The following is a 19,636-nucleotide window of genomic DNA, read 5'->3' on the forward strand; positions in this document are numbered from 1 at the left end:
ATGTAATTTAACAAAATACCTACCTGTCAAAAGTTTAAAAACAGAAATATTTAATGCTTAAATTTTATTTGGGAATCTGGAGGAGGCTTTTCTTTTATCATATTCCTTAAGGTTTATTCACTGATCTTCAAATGGACAGTTTACATTAGTAAGGCTTTTTTTTTCATTTGAAGATAAAGAATTGACTTACAAGATTTCATGACCTCTTGTTTTCCTGCTGCATCCCAGAAACTGTCAATCATGAACAGCAGTGATTATTCTCCTTATTTTTCTTCCTCTTCATTCTTTCATTAAGCCAAAAACCTATTCTTGCTCTTAAAAATACAAATTGGAGGTATATTTTACTGACCATGACATTCAGTCATCTTTCTTTCTTTGGATCATTTTTGGAGATTGAAAAAAAATAATGTTGCCAAGACAAAGTTGTGCCATAAATCTTGAACTTTCATAGAAATTTCCAACACAAAGAACTAAACATTTCTCCTTAAGACATCTATGTGGCAGCTAACAGGAAGACTGAAGCTGACTCATAGGTAAGTCTTTACATTTATAATCCAATTAAGTCAGTTTTTGTGTTTATTTAGAAAAGAACCGATCATTTCACCAACATTTGTCATTAGCAGGAATGTGCCTCATGTTCAATACCAGAGGCTGTCCGCAGCTCCACACTTAATATTGCAAAACCCTGTATCACAGGTGCGTATTCATCTATATGTATTCTGTATATACCAGTGTACATTTAAAGTCCATTAGGTTAAGAGTCTAATGTAGCAGGGCACCAGTGGCTTACACCTGTAATCCTAGCTACTCAGGAGGCCTAGATCTGAGGATCTAGGTTCAAAAGCAGCCCATTCAGGAAAGTCCATGAGACTCTTATCTCCAATTAACCACCCCAAAACTTGAAGTGGCACTGTGGCATAAAGTGGTAGAACAGTACCTTGAGCTGAAGAGTTCAGGGACAGTGCCCAGGCCCTGAGTTCAAGCCCTACAACCTACAAAAAAGAAAAAAGGAAGAAAAAGAGTATAATGTACACAACATCTTAAAAAAAAAGTTTTGCAGTGTTTTGATTTTAACAATATGACAGTCTTATAAATAGTTTGTTAGGCCATGAGGAGACATATTTATGTTTAGAGGGTAGGAAGAGAATAAAGACACAATATTTCTGTTAAAATATTTTTGTTAGGAACCTACTCATGAAGAAGGGAGGCTATGAAAATACTCGGAGGTCTGGTCAACTTATTATTCATTTATAAGACCTCTGTTTCATGACCCTTTTCCATTACCTCAATGGTTTTTCCATATAACTCTAGGACTTTTTTTTTTTTTTTTTAATAAGAAATGTAGCTTGGTCTGAAAAGTGCGACTTTGGTTAATCCAGTTTTCTATACTGCTTTCATTTAAACCCCACTGAACAATGTTGGCTGAAACCCAGACAGATCTTATGCACAGTGGTCTGGGAAGTGAGGAAGGAGAGCAAGTATCTAGACTGGGCAGACGTGGATCTTCCTGTTGGAGGGGCAGGGATGGAGCTGAATGATCCTGAAAATCATCAGTGATGTGAGATTTGAGAGCTCCCCCTTCCAAAAAGGTTGATGTAGGTGGCTGCACCAGGCTTTATTTTTCTTACTTGTCTTTCAGTTCATTTTATCTTTGAATATTTTTGTGGCTCCTTTTAAGCTGCTGCTAATCCTTTTGGACATAAGAAAGAATAAAGACATAAAGCAGTGAATTTAATGACAACTCCTATGTGTTTGGGCTAATATGTTATGGATGAATGAGCGGTTTTGATTGCTTGTGTCTGTGTCAATGTTATGAACACTTTTCAGCCTTCTCGTGTTCATTTGTGTCAGATTTGAAATCATTTGGAAATATCTACTCCACTGGCCTGTGTTACTGAGGTGTGGGATAAAGTACAGCTATAAATTTCAAATTGTGTGTAATAAAAGAGGTGAGAGTAGATTAGCCCTGCCTCCTGTTTTGGCTGCCTAAAATGACAACATATTGAACGCAGGAGATTTATTAAATACTGCAATTTAAAATTCTTCTGCTATGTTCCCCAGAATAGCTGCAGAAAGAATAAGAAAGAGGCAGGATTTCAGCACTGACTTAAGGGTTTGAAAGAAATGGAATGTGGCCTCTAGAATAAAGTTCTTGTTTTCCCCAGTGGCTTTCTAGAAGCTGTCCTTTTATCATTCAAAAAATTAATATTCAGAAGGAGTCTGACTAATGTTTATGCATTTGGCTTGGAAATTGGGTTTTATGAGAAGTCAGGATATCAGCCAAAGCACTTAAATTGAAGATAATATTTAGGAAGGAGTCCAGGTTTTGCTTCAGGTGTATGTTTCTCTTCAGCAGAATGTACCTGGGTGGCCTGTGTGTACAGTGATGACTTAGGGACTGAGTGCTTACAGATTTACCATCTATTCTTGCTTCCCCCTCCAATTCTAGGGCATACACTTACAAATGACAGGTCTGTCCTTAGATGTCTTTGTGATTTCTTTAATCTTTGAGGAAAATGGTCTTACAAGACAATGTATAAATAGGCATTGAAGAATGCTATGCCCTTGGATACTTATAAAAAGCACATTTATCTCTTATCTGCATAGCTTTTGTTTGTGTGGCTCTCTCTAGTATTTGGAGGGTAGCACCTTTAGTTCATAAGTAGGTCCTTCAGGGCACATGCAGCGGGGTGGCAAAGCCAAGTCTTCATCAGGCATCTTAGGGATTCAGGCTAGCCTGCTAAGGTCACTGATGTGTTTCTTTCTGCCTGTTTACACACTCATCGAAGCTGCACTTTCAATTAACTCACACAGTCAAGGGATAAATTGTGAAATAAAATGGTAAAGTCAGGCCCCAAGAGACTTTTACAGACTGTGCTGTAGATAAAAACTAGGTGTTTATTTTCTAATTTATTTCAGGGGGAAGAGAAATATCATTTGGAAGAGGAAAGGAAAACACACACTAATGCAAAAGTCATATATTTTACAGACTGATGGAAATAGTAAGTGTACCATTATTTGATTTGTCAGAATATGTACCTGGCCTTGACACAAAGACCGAACAGTTTGGCCCACCCGTGTGTGTGTGTGTGTGTGTGCGTGTGTGTGTGTGTGTGTGCGTGTGTGTGTGTGTGTGTGTGCGTGTGTGTGTGTGTGTGTGTGTGTTCTTCACTGCCTAAATGCTATGTGTGTGTGTGTGTGTGTGTGTGTGTGTGTGTGTATATATATATATATATATATATATATATATATACATATTCACTACCAGATTTTTTTCTCTTCCATGTCAGTGTCTATACTTTTGATTATCATGTTTCCCAAATGTCTTTATTTTGCGACTATATCTATTATGATCTAGCATACCCATTATGAGGAATGCATTCTTGCTTTACAAGAAAAACTAAGATCCAAACCTTTTCTTTTCTTTCTTTTTAGTTACAGGTAAACCCCACACCAACTCTCTCTGTAATTGGATACTGAAATTGAATTAAGTCAGAAGTTTTTGATAGAGCAACATAATTTTTCATTGACTTCTTAAAATGTAAAATAAATTATGTGCCCATTAATAAGCTCACATGGATACTGCTGACTTAGTTCCCTGAGACTGTGAGCTTGCTTCAGAAATATTACATTATTGGAACTCAACAGTGCCTAATAATTGAATATGGTGTCGGTGAACTATTAAAAGATTTGATCCAAAGTTAGGCTGAATGTAAGGGTGAGCATGTGAGGGGAGGGATGATTATCTGGGGATTTGGTCTCTGTTTGTAATTTAAATAAATCATTTTGACAGAGACTGACTGTAACCATGTTCAGGCTGCTGACAGTGTGAAATTGAGTTGTACGGTGGACAGAAGACAAGCAGTCAAGAGAAATCCCCAAAGGCAAAATTTGTTATGTAATTGGGTCAACTCATGCATGAGAAATGCATGCTAATTGTAAACTGGTGGCAAAATTATCGTGTAGGAGGCAATTAGGTCTTATGTAATTCCCAACAACTGACAGAAGGGAAAGGTTTTTTTTTTTTTTTTTAATATTTAGCAAACATTAAAAGAAATTTTTTTAAAGGGGAGAAAAATTAGAAAAGTCACTCAAATGGAGTCTTCATTAATTTCTTCCTTATACCAGAAGTATACTATTTATTATGAAATGGAAACTTGACAGGAAGTTTTCTGATTTTGAATAGTAAATTCGGTGCACTAGGTACTTTGTGCTGAAGAAGAATGAGACAACATTTTTGTTGTAAAACATAGTTGGGTTGGTTAACATAGATGATAGTTGAGGATAACATGGATGATAAAGCTGATGGTTAAGAATCTTTCTGTTGCTTTACTGGACTGGATCTTACCTTCAGTTTATCCCAAGCAGTAACTCCAATACCAACCCAAGCAATAATAGGCATATAATATCTTTAAATGTAAAAGATGAAATATGTCAAATAAAGTGATAGGGTAATAATAGCAGACATTTTTCTTATAATACCTGATGCATATATAAATATTCATTTGGATCACTTGGCATCCTTTATTTAATTAGGCCCTCTGAACAACTTCTTTCCCCAAGGGAAATGATTTCTATAAGGAATACTTATAATTTTATGAGAAAAATATATGGAAAATTACCTTAGTCCTTTCTTTTCCCTTTCAAAATCCTTACACCTGGTTTTGCTTTAAGTTTTCCATGTAGGGCAGAACTTCAAAGGCTGATCCCTTCTCTTTATTCTCAATTTCTTAGCCACAGTTACTTAAACAAATATGTCCCAGACCAGTAATTAGTTGTGCATGGCAAAAACAGGAGCTATGGTTGTAAAATGGCCTTGTCTAAAGAGAGGTTTCGGAAGAGCCACCGAATTAGCACCTATGACTTCTTTTTGGAGATACAAAGTAAGGATCTGACAGGATTTCCCAAGATCACTTTGTGAATTCCTTTCTCCTCCATCCTTCTCTTTTCAAATCTATAACATGCCAACTCTTCTATGGTGTTGGCTTCCTAATTGGCTTTCTCTGCATCCATTTGCATTCTGCTGCTTCCATTGTGTCTTCAACTCTATCACCAGATGAATTTTTATGAAACATTTTCATCAAGATCCTAATTGTGATCCAGTTTTTTTTAAAGTGAAAACATTATTGGAACTGCACTTCAAGTAGAAAAAGTCTAATCACAGAAAACCCTTCCTCTTGACTTTAAAGGTCCCTCACAATTGTCCCTAAAGGATTGCCCACCATTTCTGATGTTTGTCAATATGGTCTGTCCATTTCTCTTAGATCTGGCTCTGTAATCTGTTCTAGACTTTTGCCTGAGTCTTGTAAATGGCATTCTGGCTCCCCTGATTAAATACCCCCACATTCAAATACCAGCAGTGATGGCATTTCATGGGTCTAATTATCTTATCCCTTTAACTTCAAGAAGGTGAAGATCACCCGTGTCATGTTCAGTCTATTTTTGTATCTATGAGAATGAATGCTACGAGCCATGACATTTTGTTATTACCTTGCTTGTTATGTCCTTTTTAGAGCATGTCCCTCTCTCTTGGTTTTGAGTTTCTAGAATAGTCTCATGACTGTTCTCTATCACCACTGTGTGGCCTCTACTCCCTCCCAGGCTGTTTTCCACATAGTTTCTTGCAAATTCTTCCTAAAATGCCACACTCTCTCTTAAAATCCATCAATAGTTCCCTCTTGCCTTAAGGGCAAAATACAAAACCTTTGCAGTTGAATGTTCTGCCCTTAGCTTAGTGATAACTGAGACCTCCAGCATAGGAGGTCCTCTTCCCTCCTGAGCCCTGCATCCTGCATACCTCTGTGCCAGAGGCCCTTAGCCCTGTCTCCACAAAGTCTCAGAGGTTCCTTTCTCTCCCCTGACTTGGTATATACTTTTCCTTCCTTCCTTCCTTCCTTCCTTCCTTCCTTCCTTCCTTCCTTCCTTCCTTCCTTCCTTCCTTCCTTCCTTCCTTCCTTCCTTCCTTCCTTCCTTCCTCCCTCCCTCCCTCCCTCCCTCCCTCCCTCCCTCCCTTCTTCCTTCTTCCTTCCTTCCTTCCTTCCTTCCTTCCTTCCTTCCTTCCTTCCTTCCATTGTTTGTTAGTTTGTTCGTTCCTTCGTTCCTTCCTGCCTTCCTCCCTCTCTTTCTTTCCTGCAGAGAAAATCATTTTTGAAAACTATACTAATTCCTTAAACATTTTGAATTTTATCATGTTTCTGAGTTTATTATAGAGTTTTATTATTTTGAGTTTATTGTTTTGAGTTGTATTGTTGAGTTTTATTTTGAGGAATAAATAGGTATGACCTCTGACCTTAGGAATTCTGCAGTTAGCTTCTGAGTGGCCAGCAGATAATTGCTATAGCAACTATCTACATCCATTAGATACTATATCTAATTGTCTAAGGGCAATGGCTGCTTAATGTCAGAGGGGTGACTAGTCCAGATTTGGGAGGCAAAGAAATTGAGTGCTCGGTAGTAATACTTTGAAGTAGTTTTTAAAAAGATTTTTCCTGAGTCATTGACTTGAATAGTGACTCTACTGTCTGTTGTGTAGTAGATGCCATCATTTTATGTTTAACTTCTCCTTCTGCCCTGTTCCTCACTTGCCTGTCAGAGTGTAAGAAAATATCACTCACAATTAAGTAAAAGCTCCTCCATATAACAGAACTTTAAATGAAATAAAGATGTCCTTAACAGAACAAAACACAGCATTAAGGCAAATCATAATATTACATAGAGAAATTCAGAAATGTTCAACTAAAGAAGAGTATTGGTCAGCTTATTAATTTCAGGATGGTTAAAAAACCAATCTATAAGTCAGGTGCTGGGGGCTTATGCCTGTAATCCTAGCTACTCAGTAGTCTGAGACCTGAATATCACAATTCAAAGCCAGCCCTGGCAGGAAAACCTGTGAGACTCTTATCTCCAATTAAACTCCAGTTAACTACCAAAAAAGCCAGAAGTGGAGCTGTGGCTTAAGTGGTAGAGTGCTAGCCTTAAGCATAAAAGCTTTGGGACAGTGCCCAGGCCCTGAGTTCAAGCCCCAGAAATGCTCCCTTCACCCCAATCTACAAAAACAATGTGTTAAATACTTGTATTCATGTGTACGTTTTTCATACACACATTATGTGCACCTGATTTTCCTATTTCTGTGTTCAATCTTAAGAAGGTTTAAAAAAGTAGAAAAGTAAACTTACAAACATTTTTCATTTGTTTGCTTTTCTGCCCTTATCGAGTCATACTTCACATTTTAAGATTTCTTTTTTTTTTTAATGACAGGACCCAAAATGTTGAAGAAACATTTTGACTTTTATAAACATGCCTTTTTCTGATGTGGCTGTCTATGTGTGAGGGATGTACATGTATGTGGAGCATTTGCATGTGCTTGAGTGCAAAGCTTAAAAGAAGAACAGAGAGACACTGGTTAGTGCTGTTTGCTTTCTACCTTTCGTGTTCCTGGCCCTGTCGGTGTTGATTGCAATCCTTCGGGACCTCCCCTCAGTGCTGTGGGGTCTTTTCCTGCCAAATATTGTTCTCCTAGAAGATTAAATACTGAATCAGTGTGGCCCGAAATCTTGATCCTGCTGAGAATATTAAGACTCCTGCAGGTTGTAATACAGATTAGCTGGTGAGAACTCGGTTGGAGAGATAAAGTGAGTTTCTCTAAATGAATTTAGTAACTGCTGTGAACCTTTTTGTGTTTCCCTCGTATGAGTATGTGTGCTGGCAGTTAACCATTTATTTACTTCATTTTCTCCCAAAGTTGCCCCAGTCCACCCCTGTGCCTGTATTGTAACACTTTCATCATTTCATTTCACATTCATGTTTTGCCTGATAAGCCATTTGATACATTAACTTACTAAGGATTGTGAAGGGTAAGTCATTATTTACTTGATTTCCTTAAGGAAGGAAAACCATATTTTTGGTATTTTTACAATGAAAGGGCTCTGGTGTCACTGACAGAATTCAATAAACCATACCACTGGGTTGCTTAGAGGAAACGGGTTAACCTATTGCAGTCTGATCACAGGCTGTATATTATGGGTTGAAAAGCTATGAAATATTTAGCAAGAGGCTGGGCCGAGGGCTGACATCATGACATCGCTCCCTCTCTCCATTCTTCTGCTATTTCTTTTAAGGTCTGGCTACAGCTAATAAAGGTTCTAAATTCTACAAAGACTGTAGTGCTTTTGTAAATGGAATGAATTTTAAAAAATCAACAAGAGCAACACAAGCTCCTAGAGCACAGAACACACAGGCAACCTGAGAATAATCAGAGGTGTTTGGTTCTCTGCTTGAAATCTTCTGTAGACAAGTTTGCTGGATTATTTTTCTATTTTAGGGGCTCCTCACCTCTCTTGGGTATGAAGGACTCATTCCATCTGTTTCCCATGTTATTCCCATTTGCCTCCTAACACCTCATGTGTGTGCATTTGTGTGTGTGCATTTGTGTGTGTGCATTTGTGTGTGTGCATTTGTGTGTGTGCATTTGTGTGTGTGTGTGTGTGTGTGTGTGTGTGTGTGTGTGTGTATGCTCATGATTTCTCAGTAAAATGTCTGTGACTGTGATTTGCAAATGGCAAACCCAGCACCACCAGAGCAAACAGCTATTAAATTCATCAGTGATGTTTAACTTTTGCAGAAGGTTCCCTAAACGATTACCAAGACTGGTCGTAATAATAACATAATACATATACTTAGTTATAGTACTATTTAGTTATATGATAGCACTAATAATGTTGGCCTAAGGGGAGGCTTGAGAAGATGGGAGCAGGTTAAACTGGGCAGTTTACTACTGCCCTCATAATTTGCCTCTGTTCTGCTCTTACTCTAACCAGGGAGGGTTGAAGATGTCAGAAAAATCCCCCTGACCTGAATTTTCTGCTTCCTGAATACTTTGCTAGCTAGCTTGCAGCTCCCTGATGCTTGAGAATAGCACTAAGATGTTCTGACCCCTTGTCTGCTTTGCCATTTGTTCTGGATACATGGCTTTTCAAAGTCTCATTGGCAGACATTGTTGAACTCTGCAGTCTTTCAGAAATAGACTTTGCACTATCTCCAAAAAATGACCCCCAGGTATTACACTGTAAAGCCTCTAAAATGTCAATGACTCAAATAAGTCAGCTGAAGAGGACAAACGAATAAATGTGGTATCCTTAATTAAAGGCTGCTGAGATGTTCCTGTCAAGACTCCCTGGCTTCAGTCTTTTGCTATTAAGATTATATCCACCTCCCATTAGAAAGTGTGAACTCTACCACATGTAAAAAATAGTCTATGGAGACTTATCTTCACCTTAAAGAATAGTGATGAAATCGGCATCCATGTCCCCTACCCAAAGTTTAAGAAAATAGAACATTTGCAAAACCTTTCTAGCCCTTGGGTTTCCCTTAGGATTACACCTCAACTCCTGACTGGCATCATAAGGGCCAAAGCACTTTGAAAACAAATTTTCAATGTGAACTAATGAAAAGATCATACGAAAATCAAATTTTCACGTGGGGAAGCAGGGTGTGGGTTTTGTATCAAATATGTTTGATTTCTGATACCACCAGAGCCCCCTTACATACAAGATTGTAAGGAGTGTGAGAACTGCCCTGTTTTCTTCCTTCAGCCTTCCATTGAAGGCTGAAGCAAATGGAAGGCCGAAGCACGAGCCTCTCAGTCATGGTGCCATTAAGCTCCAGCATTTGTACTGAGGAGCATTTGTACTTAGGAGTGATGGGAGTGAGCATTCCCCAGGGCCTCACTGTGGTATAGGCAGTGTGCCATTTATTTTTTTTTTACAACAATACCAAAAAATAGTTGTTATCCTCATGTCACAGTTGAGTAAACTCAGTAAATACATTTCCTAAGATTGCATAGAACCAGTGGAGAAAAAAAAAACCTGGATTCGGTCCAGAGATTGAGGGTTTAAGGTGAAGCATTTCTTCTCTATATGGAGATGTCAGGAATATTGCCTATATGTTTTTCTCCCCCCTGGAATCCTTGTGCCATAGAACAAATACCAAGGATAATGTCCCAAAGTCTCTTTTGCAGGTACAGAATTGACTTATTCCCTATATGACATTCTGGAGACTACATAGTGGGTATTAGGACTAATTCTAGAAGTTTAAAGTTTCTTGGCACTAGGAATAATGCTTTATCACCCATAAAGGCTCTCCTGGTCAAATGTCCCTAAGGCTGCTGGGATACAAGAAGGCTTTGAATTTCCTCAGGGTTTTTTTTTTTTTTCTCCATGGCATTTATTTATAGAATTTGCTATTAGGTATTCATGGGTCTTCTTCAGGATACACTTAACCTTCTTCATCCCACCTTCTTAGAAGGTTTTTCTCTGCATTTGGCTTTATGTTGGTTGCTGATTTAAAAAGTCTATGCATAATCTACAAAATACAGTTTAGGAAGATCATTAGGAGAGAGATGAAATTTTGAGGGTTCAGGGATCACAGAGTAAGGTTCTTGCCCCTGACTAGGGTTTGAGGATGGTCGCAGATGGCTCAGAGAAGGTGTCATGAGATGAACACAGATAGAAGCAAGCAAGAAATTGATGATAGCATGTGGCAAATAGCAAAGAACTTCCTGAATAGGGGAACATATGTATACAAACAGTCAAGAATGAGACGGTGTCATGTGTTTGATGAACTGCAATGTTAATTTTGAAGTGAAGAGTTTGAAAAGTAACTAAAATATCTGTTTAGTAAGAAAACTACCCTAGAGTATAAGATAACTATTTGTTGAAATGTTAGGAGTAGATTATGTAGGCTTGCTGTAGGTGAACAGCATTTTACCGGAATTGTCACCATGAGATCTTTGGGGCCCTTTGTGTCTGGCTCTGGAGCCAGTCCTGATGTCTGTGGATATCTACCTTTGGAGAATGAAAGGAAAAAAGGTTATGATTTCTTACATCTTTGTGAATTTGAAGCTATGTGAATTTTAAAAAGTTTTGCTCTATTGATTTAGAGTTGAATGACAAACATTGAGGCAAGGGGTCTGTGTGGTATGTAAATAGGCAATGGGGTGTTTATGCTCTAACTGAGACACAAGCCTGGGTTAGCTAGTCTCAGACAGTCTTAGGTTGGCATGTCTGAGAAAGTGCAAACCCACATAAATATGCATGCATTTGTCATTGCATGCAAAGCCCCCATTATTTCTTATACGAATGCAGAGAGAAAGACTTAGTTAAATGTCTGCCATGTGAGATGGTTGGAAACCTATTATGATATCATACAGGTTAAGGCTAAACTTGTGTTCTTATGGACATTGTTTCTGAATAGTAGATGATAAGCCATTAGAGTGATTAGCTTTGCCTCAAACTTATAACTACTCCTTGTCATTAAACAGGCTAGAACCCCTAGACGTCGATCAGTATGAGACAATATGGTGAGTACAGATGGGCCATGACATAACCCCAGGCTCATGTTGACCTTGAGACTTTGTCTGCAAAAGTCTTCTTGGAAGTATATGAAGATGCCTGTTTAAGATTCTTGAGCTTTGGTTCCTAAGGTCAGAATACAGAAGAACAAAATCCTAGTAATTGAATAGTTTTGAAGAGCCTAGTCTTATGAGTATAAAGAATTGAGGACTTGATCCAAGTTAAAAGCAAAGGAAGTTAGTTTTGCACTGTAGCAAGACATGCGGGTAAGACACAAGAAATAGCTTCCTGCATAAGGGGGTTATATGATAAATTCACAAGGCCCTTTCAATTTCTAAAATGACCGGTTTCAACAGGGCATAATATCTCAATCACTGTGCCACTCTTCTCCAACATCTTAAATGGGAATTATAATATTTGATACTTATTTTAAGTTGAGAGGATCAGTGGAAGCATGATAAAAAATAAAGCCCTTTACATGACTCAAAGGAAAGTCACTTAAATAAAAATATGAAATAGAACTCTCTCTATGGAGATAGCTATGTGAAGAGATGATTGGCTTTCCTTTTTGGTCTTTGGTAATTTTATTAAAAGATAATTGGGAACTATGAGAAAAAGCAGTTTATTCTGGTTGGAGAGAGCCAGGGAAATGTGTGTACCCTGATGGAGAAAGGAGAAAGAAAATTGAGAATTACATTGAGCTGCACTTGGCAGAACTCCTTCGAATCCTTCCAAATCACACGTCGAAAGCAAAGTGGTGGTGATTATTTCTGACCACCTCAAAATGTTGTGTGTTGAAATGGGGGATTAATAGCCTGGCAGAAAACTGAGATGTCTTAGGAAAGGTCCAGCTTTCTTCTGAATGTTTTGTTCTTAAGATGAACTGATGTTTATCACCCTGAAAAAGGGTCAGCCCTACCTTTATTCATATGTTCAAGTCTATTGGACAATGTTGGATTACAGGGTCATTTTGAAGGACAGAACAGGCAATGATTAGAATAGGCAGAAATGAAACCATAATGAGCAGTAATCCTGAAGAAAATTAAAACACAGAAAACACTGCATTATTTATTTGAATTTAATGGGAATTTGCCAAAGGTGAGGCAGCTGGCCTTCTGCTTTTTTGGACTGTTTGTAGACAGGGAAAGAAGCTGTCCATCTGATATATTTAAATGTATTTAAATCTTGCTATTAGGCCAGATAAAAACTGTAAAATAAAGTGGGAAGAGGCACCATTAACTATGTACAAGACAGCAGAGGCCTGGGCCACAGTGAAAAGTTTAGACTCTGCCTCTCCCATTTCTTCCTCACTATCTACTTTTAGAATCTTTGCTTATTAGCTGGTTACTCAGCAAAAAGAGCTCATTTTAGTTGAAAGGGTGACGTTGATCATGATGTAGTCATAAACAGTTTTGTTAAATGGTAAAACAAGGAGCTCATTTTAGAAGCTACTAAGACCACACATGCCAGACTCTATTTTATTTTTTTCCCATCACTACTAGGGATTGAACCCAGGACCTTGCATATATTAGACAAGCACTCTACCACTGGGACTTTATTTTATTTTGAGACAGCTTCTTTTTACTTTACTTTGAGACAGGGTCCTGATACCCTAGCCTAGGCTGGTTTTGAACTTGAGATTCTTCTGCCTCAGCCTTCCAAATAGCTGGAATTACAGTTGTGTACTAGCTTGCCTGGCCTCCAGCATCTTCTTTAATTCTCTTGTTTACTCTAGGAAACTCACTAATGAAGTACTTCTGCTTTATACACTTATTTGTGTCTGTTTCCAGATCCATTACATAGAAACGAAAGCACTTACTTTTCAGGGTTTTTTTTTTAATGAACATTAAATATTAACTCTTTTGCTAGCAGTAAAAGGTAAACCACTGTTTTACACCTGTAATCCAAGCTAATCAGAAGCTGAGATTTGGAGGCTCATGGCTCAAGGCCAACCCCAGGCAGAAATGTTTGCTAGAGTCCATTTCCAAAATAACCAGCAAAAAAGCAGGGTTGGAGGCGTATAGAGTGCCAGTATAGCAAGCACTTGGCCTGGAGTTCAAACCCCAGTTTTGAAAAAAAAAGACAAAATAATGCTTAATAATAGTGTTTGTACTGTGCTGGGCCTTGAACTCAGAATCTAGATTTGTTGCTCAGCTTTTTCATTCATAGCTACTGCTCTATTACTTGAACCACACTGCTAGTTCCAGCTTTTTGCTGTTTAATTGGAGGTAACAGTATCTTGGATTTTTCTTTTTTTTTTTCTTTTCTTTTTTGGGTCCGGTCGTGGGGCCTCAACTCTGAGCCTGGGCACTGTTCCTCAGCTCTTCAGCTCAAGGCTAGTGCTCTACCACTTGAGCCACAGTACCACTTCCGGCTTTTTTCTTTTTGCTTATGTGGTGTTGAGGAATTGAACCCAGGGCCTCAGGCATGCAAGGCAAGCGCGCTACCACTGAGCCAACTTCCCAGCCTAATATCTTGGATTTTTCTGTCTCCTCTGGCTTTGAATCATAATTCTCAGACCTCAGCCTCCTGAATAGCCAGTATTGTGAGTGTGAGCCATTGGTGCCTGACAATGATTAGTTTTGTTATTATGATGCCAAAAAAAAAAAAAGCTGAGGAAAAATATTGACAGGAAAAGGCTCTAAATAGTCACTTCATTTTGCATTTTGTAGAAATAGTAGCAGTAGCTCCAATTTGGAAGCTAATTACCATTTGAAACAGTATGTTATTTGGGTTTTCATAGAAGTGAAATACTTTATTTTGGTTACCATCACTCATAGTTTTGCTCTTAATGTCTTCTTTAAATAATGTTGCACAAATTTCCTGGGGCTAATGTCCATCATAGAATTTCCATTGTAGAAGTTCGTCCTTTTGGTGAGAATAACTATATCAACTGATGGATTCACATGTATTCAACAAGAGGAGAAAAACGATTGGTTGAATGCATGCCCAGTCTGCTTGTCCTGGGTCTGATCCTAGCATGCTTGCACATGCGCAGTGTGCACACGCACACATGCACGCACACACACATACATATACATACACACACCTTTTAAAAATTTTCTTTTATTGTAAAGATGCTGTACAGAGGGTTACAGTTACATGAGCAAGGCAATGAGTACATTTCTTATTGAGCATTGTTACCCCTTCCCTTGTTGTTCTCCCACTATCCCTTCCCGCCCCCACCTCCCTCACTCCTTCCCCTGCCCCCCCCCCAAACTCGTAAAGATCATTTCCAATATACTATCTTGTGGGTATCGTTGTTGTAATGGGTTATCCTGTGTCCTTGTTTCAGAGTTTTGTTATTCCCCTTCTCCTCCCCAAATTAGACAAATGTATATACAAGATGCAGGGTACCAAAATCAAGTACAGTGACAAGAGAGGTTATACCATAAGGGGAGGAACATACAAAGGAAACCAAAAAAAAATCACCTAGTACATTAAAAACAACAACAAAGAAAGACCTCTTATGTCCATATCTTGGGGTTCATTTCACTTAGCATCATCTTATATGGTCATATGTACATAGCTTTTGACCTTTTCTGCTCATCTGATAAAATTATCCTAGAAGTATACTAATTATTGCAAATGAGGGAAACTATGGGACCTATATTTCTTTGGGTCTGGTTTACTTCACTTAATATAATTTTTTCCAAGTCTTTCCATTTCCTAACAAATGAGGCCATATCATTCTTTCTGATGGAGGCATAGAATTCCATATATATATATATATACACACACACATACATATACATACATTTTCTTGATCCGTTCATTTACTGAGGGGCAGCTGGGTTGGTTCCATATCTTAGCTATGGAGAATAAACATAGTTGTGCTGGTAGCTTTAGTATGGCCTTGTTTGGGTAAATACGCAGAAGTGGGATTGCTGGGCCATAGGGGAGCTCTATGGGTAGTCCTCTGAAGAACCTTCATACTTATTTCCAGAGTGGTTGAACAAGTTTACACTCCCACCACCAACACATATATCTTAATATTCCACTTTGATGTAACATATAGCACACATTATTATAAGTTGAGAAAGGAAGTTTCCTGATTTGGGCTCAGAATAGTAAAATATTTAGATAATTCTCTAATGACACTTTGCTTCCTTGAAAGCTTTATGATACACATCAGGGCTAGTTAAAGGTGAGAGGAAAAGATTCTATATTACTGATGTAGCTTTGTGTTTTAATTTCAAAGGTTGTATTTTAATCCTACTCCCTCTTCATTAAAAGCTACAGATTCTACATATTAGCTTTTGTTAGGGATGTAGCTCAATGGTAGAACAGGTGCCTACCATGCCATGAAGCCCTGAACTCTTAGTCATGCTCCACCCTCCAAAAAAGAAGAATGAAATGTACTAGATTAGTCTTTGATTGAACAGTACTGTGTGGAAGGAGAAGTGTCTGAGTTCAGATGATTTCCAGGTGATGGAGATATTTTAAGACACTGCCAGCATGGGCTTGTTCCCAGGGCATCCTCAGTTCTGCTATTTGTGTTTTTCCATGCATCGCTCAGCAGCTTTGATAAAGAGGTGTTGCTAGTTTTCCCTCAGCACCGTTGGATATGAGCTTACAGGTGCCATTTGTCATGTTTGGTGTGTTCTTGGAAAAATTCAAAGTTTTATTTAGTATTTTTTCATCCAGAAATGAATTTATTTTGTGAACTTTGTTACAAATAGCTAGGTAGTGTAACACAACACCCACATTTGAGAGGGGATGGTAGGTATGCATCTCCAGGCAAGTCGACAACCCCACACCGTGTGGAAGACATTTCTCCTTTTTCTCAGAAAACTAGACTGTAGTTCATTAAGGTTAGGCAGCAGGGCTAGTCATATTTATAACTCCAGTGTTAGACGTGGTACCTGGCATGTACAAGCATTCCTAAGTGTCTTTGTGGATAAATAAAATTGTGTGCAACACTTTGTTTCACTGTGGTACAGCAGTACATTTATTTCCAGATCCATTTTTCTGAGGCCCTGGCCTGCCTTACTTGTATCTCCTCCCATTTTAGTCCTGGATGAGAAATGTTGCAGTGTCTTAAAAATTTCTCTGCTAATGGGATGCTGTGTGCAGTATATATGCTAATGGCTACACCTTGTAAGAGTCAGAAGGTGAGCTCTAGCATATAGAATCCTTGGAACTGAATTCTCCTACCTCAGAGCCTAATACAGGTTAATAGCCACAAGGGTGCTCAGCTCATGCGGTCATCCAGTCATCCAGGGCCTTTCAGTGTAGTGTCTCCATTTTCCAGTTGAGCCTTTTGTCACATCACATTCTCTACCAGATGAGACACATCCAGTCAAGGAAAAAAAATAGGAACTCTAGTGACTTTTGAGAGGTTTTAGGGGTAGGTATAGAAGTTGAGTATACCACACCTATCTATACATTCACAGGCCAGAATTCAGTTAAAGAGACCCTCTCACTGCAATGGACTATAAATGGGCAGCAGCAGTGTGCAAAAGGAGAATGGTTAAAAGGAGGGCAAAAGGAAAGGGAGTGTTAGTACACAATAGTTAATCCTGCTACACACTGAGAGCCTCAATGAAATTAATGCCAACTGTGTCCTTTTCATCTCTGAAATATTGTCCATATTCTCCTAAGAAAAGAAATTGAATTTCATGAAGAGGACGGTGCTCAGCAATAGAAGCAGTATGTTGGAATTCCCCCTCCCAAGAAAAGAACGGAAAATTCCCATTTAACAACTGTAACTCTGGGGATAGGCGCCAACTGCCAGATTCCAGCTGTGCTATATCCAAATTTACTCAAGTGTAGGGCTCAACTGTATTTTCTCCAGTAACTTTTAAAAGTGTACATGCATGTACTACTTCTGCAAATGAATCAGATGTACAGTGTTGTATAACTAACTTTTGAGGAAGATGTTTGTGTCACACACATTCTTTGTGGAAAGCTAGACCTGAGGCTATTCATTGACTTAAAAGCTGAAATTTCCTTTTGGGGTTAGAGGTAGTGATTTATAAAATTTACTTGAAAAAAAGTAATTACTTAAGCGTTCAGAGCAGAAGAGACTCATTTAAACAGCAAGGAATACAAAGGCTTCAAACAGTTTGTGCAAATTCCTAGTTTCTACCTACAGAACAGCAGACACATTGAGGGAATGTGGCTTCTTTCAATGGATTGTGCTTTTTTGTTTTTTGTTTTTTTGTCCTGCAAACTTGTGCAAGTATTTTATGAAGTGCTAATGTAGTTAGGCTCTAATGTTCTTAATTTATGCAGTTGGGTATTTCATAAATGGGTGTTCTTCATGCAAGCATTTGTACACATTAATATTTATGCATGTATTCAAATCAATGCAAGGGCATCTGTCTGCATATGTGATGAAAATATGCATATGCATGAACATTTGTACTGGGGGAGAAGTCCCTAAAGTTAGTGCTTGCTGAGGCCACAATTTTTGACTTTTCTTATTCTGATGATTTCTTTGTTTTTGCCAGTCCTAGAGTTTGAACTCAGAGCCTTGAGCCTACTTGTCTGCTAAACTGGAGCTCCACCATTTGATCCACACTTCCAGCCCAGTTTTTTTTACTGCTTATTTTGAAAGTAGACTCTTGGGAGCTTTTCCTGTCCATTCCTCTAGACCTCAGCCTTCTGAATATCTCTAGGATTATAGGTATGAACAGCCAGTGCTTGGCTGACAAAATCGTCTTGACTAGAAAAGACATGCAGAGATGAAATAGCACAGTCATTAATACCGACAAACAAAATGGTTCTGTCTAACTGTTTAGGTGTGACTGACAGTTTATTTCATCAGTGACAGAATTTTTTTAGAATAAGTATCAGTTTTTACAATGAACATTTATTCTAACAAATTGCCAATCCAATAATATTATTCTGTTAGTGATGGAATGATTTTTTGTATGAAATATTTCATTCCTTTCCTTCTTCCCTTGCCTTCCTTCCTCTCTCCCTCCCTCCTTCTCCTTCCTTCCTTCCTTCCTTCCTTCTTTCCTTTCTTCCTTCCTTTTCTTTCCTTTTTAGGTTTTCTTTGGCTTCTTGGAATAAATTGTCTCTGTCAACATGGACCTGACTTTGTGGTGGTGGCTAGAGGATTTCAAGCCCTTTCCTAGTCATGTAAGATCCTCTAGCTTCTGTGCCCTGAATGGGTCTGAGGATCTTTTCCAGGCTAGAAAACCCTAATGTCTACGATCTATTCACCAGGTAGGCTAAAGAACCTTTTACAGGAGGTCTGGATCTGTTCCTATACAGGTAGAGTGAAGGGATGTTGATAGTCCTCCATGCTTGGTCATCTGCTGACCCCCACCCTCTATCTTTGTTAGTCTAAAGGAGAACTTCTCTTTGATCTCATACTTCTCATTCTTGTTTAGCTGTTTATTAGGTTAAAATGGCAAAGTATTTCTCTTAATTTATAAGCTTATTTATTTATATACTGGTACATGTCCAGTCCCTTATGTTAGCAGTTCATAGTAGGTCAAGAATAAACACAGTGAACTCTGAAATATTGGTTTTTGGAGTTTAAAGATGTGTTAAGGATTTCTTTTTCTTTCTTTTTTTTTTTTTTTATTACATCCTGCTTCTTAAGAATTTAAAAATCTAACACTATGTTGAAAAACAAACTTTACGATTTAGGCAGGGGTAGGGGGAGGAGTGTAGTTGTGGAGGTGGGAGGGAAGGGAGGGTAGGGGAAAAACAAAGGAGGAGGCGACAATGCTTGATAAGAAATGTACTCATTACCTTGCTCATGTAAGTGTGCTCTGCACACTATTTTCACAATAAAAAACTTATTAAAAAAAAGAAAAAAATCTACCAGCTGTTAGGAAGGGATTGGAAATTACAGTGTGTCTTTGTTGTACTTAATTATCTTTCCATTGAAATATTGGTTAAGCTTATTGTGGGCTGAAATGATAAGGAGTTAACTTTTGTGTTCTGAGAAAAGAAGAGTTAAGAAAATTATAAATGACTTAGATATGAATTTGAAAGATCTGCTTGCTGAGTCCTGTCAGTTCCCCAAAACTCATAAGTATTTCCCATGATTATCTTGGGCATAGATAAAGGCTTTTCTTTTCTTTTTGTACTGAGGCTTGAACTCAGGGCCTTACCTTTGTTAGGTTACTGATCTACCAATTGATCCTTGCCTCTAATCCTTTTTTTCAAGATAGGGTCCTTTATTTCTGCCTGGTCTGGCCTGACACTGTGATTTTCTTTTTTTTTTTTTATTTTATTTTTTTATTTTATTTTATTTGAAAACATACTGTACAGAGGGGTTACAATTACATGGGCAGGAAAATGCATACATTTCTTACCAAGCA

General features: G+C 38.3%; 1 protein-coding gene across 2 annotated transcripts in view; it reads left to right on the plus strand.

The window, feature by feature from the left end:
* The window catches only part of Nebl (nebulette), a 327,581-nt gene that overhangs the window by 177,733 nt on the left and 130,212 nt on the right, over positions 1-19,636 (plus strand). The gene's annotated exons all lie outside the window — the stretch shown is intronic.

Source organism: Dipodomys spectabilis, unplaced genomic scaffold (genome assembly GCF_019054845.1).
Source record: "Dipodomys spectabilis isolate Male_0828 unplaced genomic scaffold, ASM1905484v1 ptg000096l, whole genome shotgun sequence".
Classification (NCBI taxonomy): Eukaryota; Metazoa; Chordata; class Mammalia; order Rodentia; family Heteromyidae; genus Dipodomys; species Dipodomys spectabilis.